The following is a 9,112-nucleotide window of genomic DNA, read 5'->3' as shown; positions in this document are numbered from 1 at the left end:
AACACAAAATTTATAGTGTCTTGGTATCTTTACTTCATAACAATTCCAATAACTAATTCCAATAAGTTTAAATTTACATTCTTACAATTTCATGTTGAGGTTACTATTCATAGTACTATTCAAGTCTTGACTTTCTAAGGCTTAATAGGTATGGGAGCTCCAAGTTCACCCACATGCCACATTTTGGTCACCAATTTTGTTGGTTTTGGTTGTTTTCTCAAAAATTAGGTCTTTTAGGTAAAATTGCAAATTTTCAGTTTTGGTATCTTATATTGCACTATTCCATTGGTCAATTTTTTGTTAGAATTTGGCAAAATTTTCTTCATAGGAAATGTTCCATATTGTCTTAACTTTATTTTCCTTTTTGAATCACTCCAATTTGAGTTTTTTAGCTCAAGTTATAGCCATTTGAATCATGGCTGCTGGATTGAACTTAACCCAGATTTCTGGGCACCAAACTGGTTCTGGCAATTTTAGGTCACCAATTTTGGGTGGCTAAATGACTTAGTTAAGGGCATAATTTGGGTTTGTGTTCCTCATGAAAGTTTTAGTTCTATATCTCAGCTTTCCACTGGTAAAATTTCAGGTCATTTAGACCTACCTAGCCCGTGTTATGGCCAAATGAACAAATAATGTTCATTTGGTCATTTTTGTACAGGTCAGATTGCCAATTCCAGATTTAGTAAATTTGTTCACTAGGTTTTGGTCACTTTTTGGGCATAATTCCTAAACGAAAAATTGTGTCTATTTTCATTCCTAATTGACCTCACACCGATTGGACTTGTAAAGTTGTAGTTTTGGTCCCTGAAAGGGACCTTGGTCTTGCTGCTTGCCGCATGACCCTAAGCAATCCGAATTTGCATTTGGTTCCAACACTTCTAACATACTCCAATTGGTCACAAATGATCATTTCTCACCTCAAAACAAGTCCAACACACCATTTAACACATTCTCACATTTTAGTCTTCCAAAACCCTAAATGCCAAAACCCTAGTTCATGTAATTTGTTACATTTAACCAATTCAACACCTATAACATACTCCCTCAACTCAATCAAGCTTAGATACAATTTTAATTCCATCAAAATACATGTATATTCATATCAAACCCTAGCTGGCCAAAATTACTTCTAGTCCTCCAACAATTATTTTCATTTCATTTTAAGCATAATTCTAAGTTAGTTAAGCTATAAATACGATAATTAAACTATAAATTCCAAGTTCAGCTACTAACCTTGAATGAAGCTTTTCAATCTTCAATTCTCTCAACTTTTTCTTCTTTCTTTCTCCTTTAACCTTCTTTCCAAGGTTTGCTTATAATTTTTCTTCAAGAAAATTAAAGGATTTATGGTGAAATTTAATGTTTAGAAAGCTTAAGAGTAAGCTTTCATGGAGGAAATTTTGAGAGAGAGACAAGGGAGAGATGAGAGACGGAAATTGATAAAGATGAAGACCCAAAATGATTTTCTTTCTCTTTTTTTTTTCATTTATGTATATTTATCCATAATTTGACTTAGTCCATTGAAGTAATTAAATTAAAATGAATTTTGTCATCATGATGATGTCATAAGGGTGATGTAATAAACTTTTCCTTTTTCTTTTTCTTTTTCATTTATTTTTCTATTAGTTCTTTAATTTAATTTTCGATTCTGAAATTTTCTTTTCTCTGATTTTATTTGACAGTTAGGTCAGGAGTCAGCTCTCGGGGTCAATTGACCAAATTGCCCCTCGCCGGTTTAACCCGGTTTACAAATAATTTAATATTTCTTCCGGCTCTCTGACCTAATTATTTGACTGGCTTAACAGTTCTTTTTCGTGATTTTCTCTTTTCCACTATGTTCGCAATAGTCCTAAGGACCGCAGCGTCACATTTTAATATTCGAAATTTGAGTTTAAATCAACTTCGCAATTCTTCCTAAGAAGGTTACCCATCGCTGTGACTCTCAACTCATTTAACTTCTTATGTTCTGTTTTTGTTATTTATACTTAACTAATTGGCAATTACTAATTATTTTTGTTCAGGGCTTATCTAGTTGTCTTAAATATAGTTCTAATCCCCTTAATTGTCCGGACCGACACCGGTTACCGGAATAGTGAAATATACCAGGCCATGTAAATAGGGGTGTTACAGCAAGGTAAGGGTCAAGCTCAAGTTTTCACCTTAACCCACCAGGATGCTCAGGCTTCCAATGCAGTTGTGGCAGGTATTCTTCTAGTCTATTCCTATGAGGCTCGTGTTTTGATAAATCCGGGTGCTATGCACTCATTTGTCTTCCCCGTTTTTGCCATAAGATTGGGTAGGAACCCTACAACTTTAGAATGCCTCTTGTCTGTAGCTACCCCTCTTACTGATAATATAGATGTGGATATAGTTTTTTCGGGTAGCCTAGTGGTAGTGGATGGAAGGATCCTCGCAACGGACTTAGTTCCTCTACCAGTAATGGATTTTGATGTAATTTTAGGAATGGATTGGCTGGCAACTCATTAGACCACTTTAGACTGCAGGAACAAAAGGGTGTACTTTCATATACCTGGTGTGGAAGAGTTTAGCTTTGATGGTGAGAGGAGCGTGGCTCCATATAACTTGGTGTCAATAATTAGTGCTAGAAAGATGTTGAGGCATGGGTGTTAGGGGTGTTTGGCATTAGTGAGAGATACATCTATAGAAGGTGTTGACATGGAGAATGTTCCTGTTGTCAGAGAATTTATGGATGTCTTTCTTGAGGAGCTTCCAGGGTTAGAGTTCTGCATTGACATTGTGCCAGGTACAAACCCCATATCAATGCTACCTTACAGGATGGCCCCAGCAGAATTGAAGAAACTGAAAGAGCAACTGCAAGAGCTTCTGAACAAGGGTTTTATCCATCCAAGTACCTCCCCTTGAGGCGCTCCTATTCTATTTGTGAGAAAGAAATATGGGTCCTTAAGGTTGTGTATTGATTATAGACAGCTGAACAAGGTGACTGTGAAGAACAAGTACCCACTTCCTCGAATCGATGATCTATTTGATCAGCTCCAAGGGGCTAGATTCTTTTTCAAAATAGATCTACAGTCAAGCTACTATCAATTGAGAATCAGGAATGAGGATGTACCAAAAATAGCGTTCAGGACTAGATATGGTCATTATGAGTTCCTGGTGATGTCGTTTGGACTCACCAATACACCAGCAGCCTTTATGGACTTGATGAACAGGGTGTTCAGGCCATTCCTGGATTGTTTTGTCATCATATTCATAGATGACATTTTGGTATACTCTCGGATCGAGAAAGAACATGTGTGGCATTTAAGGATGGTGTTGCAGATTTTGAGGGAGCACCAGTTATATGCTAAATTTTCAAAATGTGAATTTTGGCTAAAAAGCATCTCATTCTTGGGACACGTGGTTTCTAGTGAAGGCATTCAAGTGGATCTTTAAAAAATTGAGGCGGTAACTGATTGGCTTAGGCCTACAACAGTCACTGAGGTGCGAAGTTTTCTGGGCTTAGCTGGCTACTATAGGCCTTTTGTACAGAATTTCTCCAGGATAGCAGCTCCCCTAACTAAGTTAACTCGGAAGAATATTTCATTCATTTGGATAGATGATTGTGAGGAAAGCTTCCAAAAGCTTAAGGAAAGTCTAACTACAGCCCCTGTGTTGACATTACTGATGAGTGGTGAAGGATATACTATATACTGTGATGCCTCCAGAGTTGGTTTAGAGTGTGTTTTGATGCAGCATGGGAAAGTAGTGGCTTATGCTTCAAGGCAGCTAAAGAGGCATGAGTAGAACTACCCCACCCATGATTTGAAAATGGCGACTATAGTTTTTGCATTAAAGATCTGGAAACACTACATGTATGGTGAAGTGTGTGAGATATACACCGACCACAAGAGTTTGAAGTACATCTTCTAATAGAGGGATTTAAACTTGAGGCAAAAGAGATGGATAGAACTTCTGAAGGACTATGACTGTACCATATAGTATCATTCTGAGAAGGCTAATGTAGTAGCAGATGCTCTAAGCAGAAAATCTTCTGGCAGCTTAGCGCACATATCAGCGGAGAGGAGACCGTTGCTACAGAAAATACATGGGTTGATGGATTAAGGTTTGATCTTGGATATTTCAGATCAGAGGGTATTATTGGCCCATTTTTCAGTAAGGCCAGACCTGCGAGACAGAATCAGAGTTTCCCAGCACAGGAACCCATAATTAATGAAGATTATAGAAAGAGTACAGTTAATGATGGCACTCTTATGCAAGGTTCTAGGATATGTGCGCTTGATGTGGACAGCCTTGGGAATGAGATCATGCAAGAAGCACACTATACACCCTATAATGTCCACCCAAGCTCCACCAAGATGTACCATGCTGTGAAAGATAGCTACTGGTGGAATGGCATGAAGAGAGACAAAGCAGACTTTGTGTCCAAGTGCTTGACTTGTGAGAAGGTGAAGTTTGAACACCAAAGGCCATTAGGGAAGCTACAAGAGCTCCCTATCCCGGAATGAAAGTGGGAAATGATCACGATGGATTTTGTAATTGGATTGCCTCATACCACGTAGGAATATGATTCAATATGGGTAATTATAGATTGTCTAACTAAATCAGCTCATTTCTTACCTATGCGAACCAACTATTCTGTTGCATAATATGCCAAGCTCTATATTCGAGAAATAGTTAGATTGCATGGAGTTCCTGCTTCCATAATATCTGACAGAGGGCCCCAGTTCACTTCTTGATTTTGGAGAAAGCTATAGGAGGCACTTGACACATGGTTAAACTTCAGTACCGCCTTCCACCCCCAGACAGATGAGCAGTCTGAAAGGATAATTCAGACATTAGAAGATATGCTTCGTATGTGTGTCCTGGATTGTAGAGGTTAATGGGATGATAAGCTACCATTGGTGGAGTTTGCCTACAACAACAGTTATCATTGCAGTATCGGGATGGCACCCTATGAGGCGCTGTATGGCAGAAAGTGTAGGTCTCCTCTGTGTTGGACGGATATGGGAGAAGCAAAGGTGCATGATGTAGACCTAGTGCAATATACTTCTGAGATGGTTTCTTTAATCAGAAAACGATTGAAAACGGCTTTAAGCAGGCATAAGAGTTATGTAGATCCCAGGGGGAGGGATGTAGAGTTTGTAGTAAGCGATTACGTATTCCTAAAGGTTTCTCCGATGAAGGAAGTTATGATATTTGGAAAGAAGGGCAAGTTGGCACCTTGGTATATTAAACCTTTTGAAATTACTGATAAAGTCGGAGTAGTTGCCTATCGGTTGGAGTTACCACCCAGCTTTTCTCATGTTCACCCTATGTTTCACATCTCCATGCTTAGGAAATACATACCTGATCATTCTCATTTGCTGCAACCTGATACAATAGAGCTAAAAGAAGACTTGACGTTTAAAGAACAGCCAGTAGCCATAGTGGACAACCAAGTGAGGCAACTAAGATCAAAACAGATCCTTATGGTTAAGGTTTTGTAGAGGAGTCAGTCAGTAGAAGAATGCACTTGGGAGTCAGAGTGAGATATGCGTAGCAAGTACCCTTATTTGTTCAATGTGTAATTCTATTCTTTTATTCTGTAAAGGGGGAAGAATGTAACACCCCTAATTTTTAAATTTATTATTTTATGGGTAAATATTAATATTTTATTTTATTTAAATTTTGGGAATTATTTGAAATTTTTTGAATTTTAGAAATCGGGTTTGATTTTCTAAAATGTGAAACTTTGATGATTTTTAAAAATTAATTTAAAGACCACATGACAAAACTAAAAATTTATTTAGACTCTACGAATTTTTCTGAGTTTTTTGGAATATTTTCGAAATTTTTGGGTCTCGTTTTTTATCCCAAGACAGAGTAAAAATTCAATTTCGAGTATCCTGAATCGGACCGATTAAATCGAACTAGATCGGATCGGACCGATTGAATCATATCGATCTTCTTCTTTTTCTTTTCCCTTTTCCTTGCGCACCCTGACACACTCTCTCTCTCTCTTCTATTTTCTCTCTCCTCCCTCCTTCCCACCATCGGCCAACCACTCCCCTCCCTCCCTCACACACCTGCGACCACCCTGGCAGCCTCCCCCTCGCCGGCCACCTCCTGAAATGCCAAAAAAATGCGCCCAAAGACCCTTACGCGTGTAGCATGCCGTTTCGTCTTCCCAACCAAAATTCAATCGATCTGGCCACCGATTGGATTGGGTCTTGTACCAAAACCCATCTACACCTCAAGAGCTTTCCATAGACACCAAGAACACAAAAATCTATCGAGCGATTTGTGTAAGTTTTGTCCAGGAAGTTTTAGCCCATTTTGATTTTTGGGCTAGATTTCTCTCAAACCATGAACCCCACGAAAAATCCGAGAGTACCGAAGTGCTCCCTTAGACGAGAGCTTCGCAGCAATACCCATTTCAAAATTTTCCAACACCGTTTTCTAGTGGGTCTCAGGGAACTTCACAGTATTTTTTCGGGCATTAAATGAGCTTAATAAATTTCATAAAAATTATGTACTAACCCCCGTGTTGTGGGCTTCGCGTAGGTATGCTCATTTCGCAGAAATTCAATAGTTGCTCGGGTTTGCAATTTCGAGTCTGGGCAGGCAGACTACTGAGAAAGGTAAACCCGAACGTGTTGACGTTATAGGCTACCCTATCATTTTCAGATGTCCCGGACGTGTCCTAAGGGTCAGAATTGGCACAGATAAACCAGAACCCTCATTTTTCTTAATTATCTAGTGCTTGATTTTGATTAAAAATCTATAAAATATTCGTGATAGGTTAGAAAATTATAATTCCTTTTGCATTAGCTTAATAATATTGCTAAGGACCACAGGGCAAAATTTTAGAATTTTTAGAGCTTATTTGTGCAGTTTTTGCAAAAGGGTTAGTTGTAGGGACTAAATAGTAATTTTTCAAATTATGGTGGTTGACTGTTTGGATGGGCCCAGGAGGGTGTGATGTGATTAAGTTGTGGATGTGTGACTTGTGGATATAGAAGTGCATTTTGAGCCCTTTTGCAGGTTGGGTAGATCCTAAGTATAGGGGAGACTGCCGGATTTTCGGCATGACTTAGGGTGTCTTTAGTCCTTTTTAAACTTGTATTGAGTCAAATATATTAAATAATTGCAATGAATTGTCAGGTGAGCCGGGACAGCCTTCCTCCTTCGCCCAGCCGCTGTAGTGACCTCGGTTCAAGTCTGTGAGTAGAATATTGATTTTAATTATAAGTTCAATATTATTATATATTCAAGGCATGCCCATGTATCGTCTATAAATATATTTATGTAGTTAAATACTAGGCACATTTTATGTTGCATCTTTGGTTTATGAAATATTTATGGATGTTGTTTTATGGTAATTTGGAGCAGTGTGCGTGTGTTGGCGTGCATGTGGTGTGTGGTATTGGTTATGGACAGGACTGGTAGGTGCGGCTGGAGCTTGACTCGCTGGGACCTGATCCTTTATGGATAAGTCGGGGTAGGCACAGCTTGAGAGGATTTCGCTGGCCCTCGCATTTGGTTTATTAAGTAAAAGTTTGGCTTGAGAGATACTCGCTGGCAGAGGTTGGATTAAGAGAGCTGTATAGGGGATAAGCTCCCATATGTGTACTGTTTGAACATTATTGGGTGTATGAGTGCTTCAAATTACCTTTTTGCTGTTATGATGTGATTTATATGAAAATTTTGATGGTGTTGCATTCCACTCTTTAGGATGCATTAGCTTTAGAAATTATGGTTAAAATCGGTATTTTACTCTCTGAATCGAAACCTCACTCCTATTCACCTTATTTTCTAGAATACAGGAGATTTCTTGTTGAGTTCTAACCTGCCTCTCTCCTTCGCAGGCAATCTATTAATATCTGTTATGCTTGTATAATTTTACTAAATTCTAGACTCTGCATGTGTTAGGAGTATTTTAATCAATTTGAGACTGTAATATAATATTTTATTGAATTTGTAAGAACATTAAATGCATGTATGTATGCGTGTGATTGGATTGGATGAGGGAGCAGAGCTCCCCAATTTGTTATATATTGTGCTTACAGGACGGGTGAGTAAAAAACTCCCTGTTGTATGGTACATGTTATGGCCGGACTCTGTCCGGTTGAATTCTTGAAATTGGGCTTAAAATGGGCCTTAGGATTAGGTTAAGGAATAGTTAGGCTTATTACGAGCCACGTGGGCTTAAAGCTGACCCAGGTCCTAGTGCCGATCTGGCCCATAAGTTGGGTCGTGACATTTATCCTTTTATTTTTAATTTGAAGTAATTTAGTTTTTCAATTTTGTTATGCAATAGCAATGTTATTAAATTCGGTTCAGAAATTGACCCAGTAAAAGGACCGGGTGAATGGGTCAGTAATTCAATAAATGGGTCAATGATTTAATTAGTGTGTCATTAAAAATTAATTAAATATATATAAATTAACTAAAAATTAATTAAATATAACACATATTAATATAAATAAATAAAATTAATTAAATTTTAATTATTTAAAATAAAACTTTAACATTTTATTAAATTATATTTTAATAGTATTTTTAAATTTTATATAAAAATATTAAGTAATATAATGCATAAAAATGTTTGTAAACGTATTATTCTCTTTTTAATATTTATAAAATATTAAATACATATTAAAAAATAAATATATTGAAATAAAAAAAATAACTACCAATCTAGTCCAATTGATTTTTATTTTAAAAGACTTTTTATAAGGTTTTGAGTTTAATTCTCTAATTAATACTAAATAAAAAAAATTATATATTGAACTAACCAAGTCAATCGAGTCACACTGATTCAATCATCCGGTCGACTGGGTCACGCCGAGATTCAATTACAAACAAACCAGTTAAAGGGCCGATTCACTAGTTTATTGGTTCAATTGGTCAATTCGGTTCGGGTTTAATAACTATGGTCAACAAATTAGTGGCTCCATCTAAATTTAAATCAATATACTATTAATTATAAATTAAATTACTAAAACACCCTTAATTTTAATTTTTTTTTATTCAATGGAGGCATTAATGAGTCGTTGATGGGTTACACATGGTGAGAGGTAATCCACTTTTTTTCTCACATAAAGGAAAATAATTTTAAAATAATTAGATGGAAAGACTCGAATTTAAG

The sequence above is a fragment of the Hevea brasiliensis genome, unplaced genomic scaffold (genome assembly GCF_030052815.1).
Source record: "Hevea brasiliensis isolate MT/VB/25A 57/8 unplaced genomic scaffold, ASM3005281v1 Scaf43, whole genome shotgun sequence".
NCBI classification, from domain to species: domain Eukaryota; kingdom Viridiplantae; phylum Streptophyta; class Magnoliopsida; order Malpighiales; family Euphorbiaceae; genus Hevea; species Hevea brasiliensis.
The sequence above is the reverse complement of the archived record's forward strand: the minus strand, read 5'-3'. Positions refer to the sequence as shown.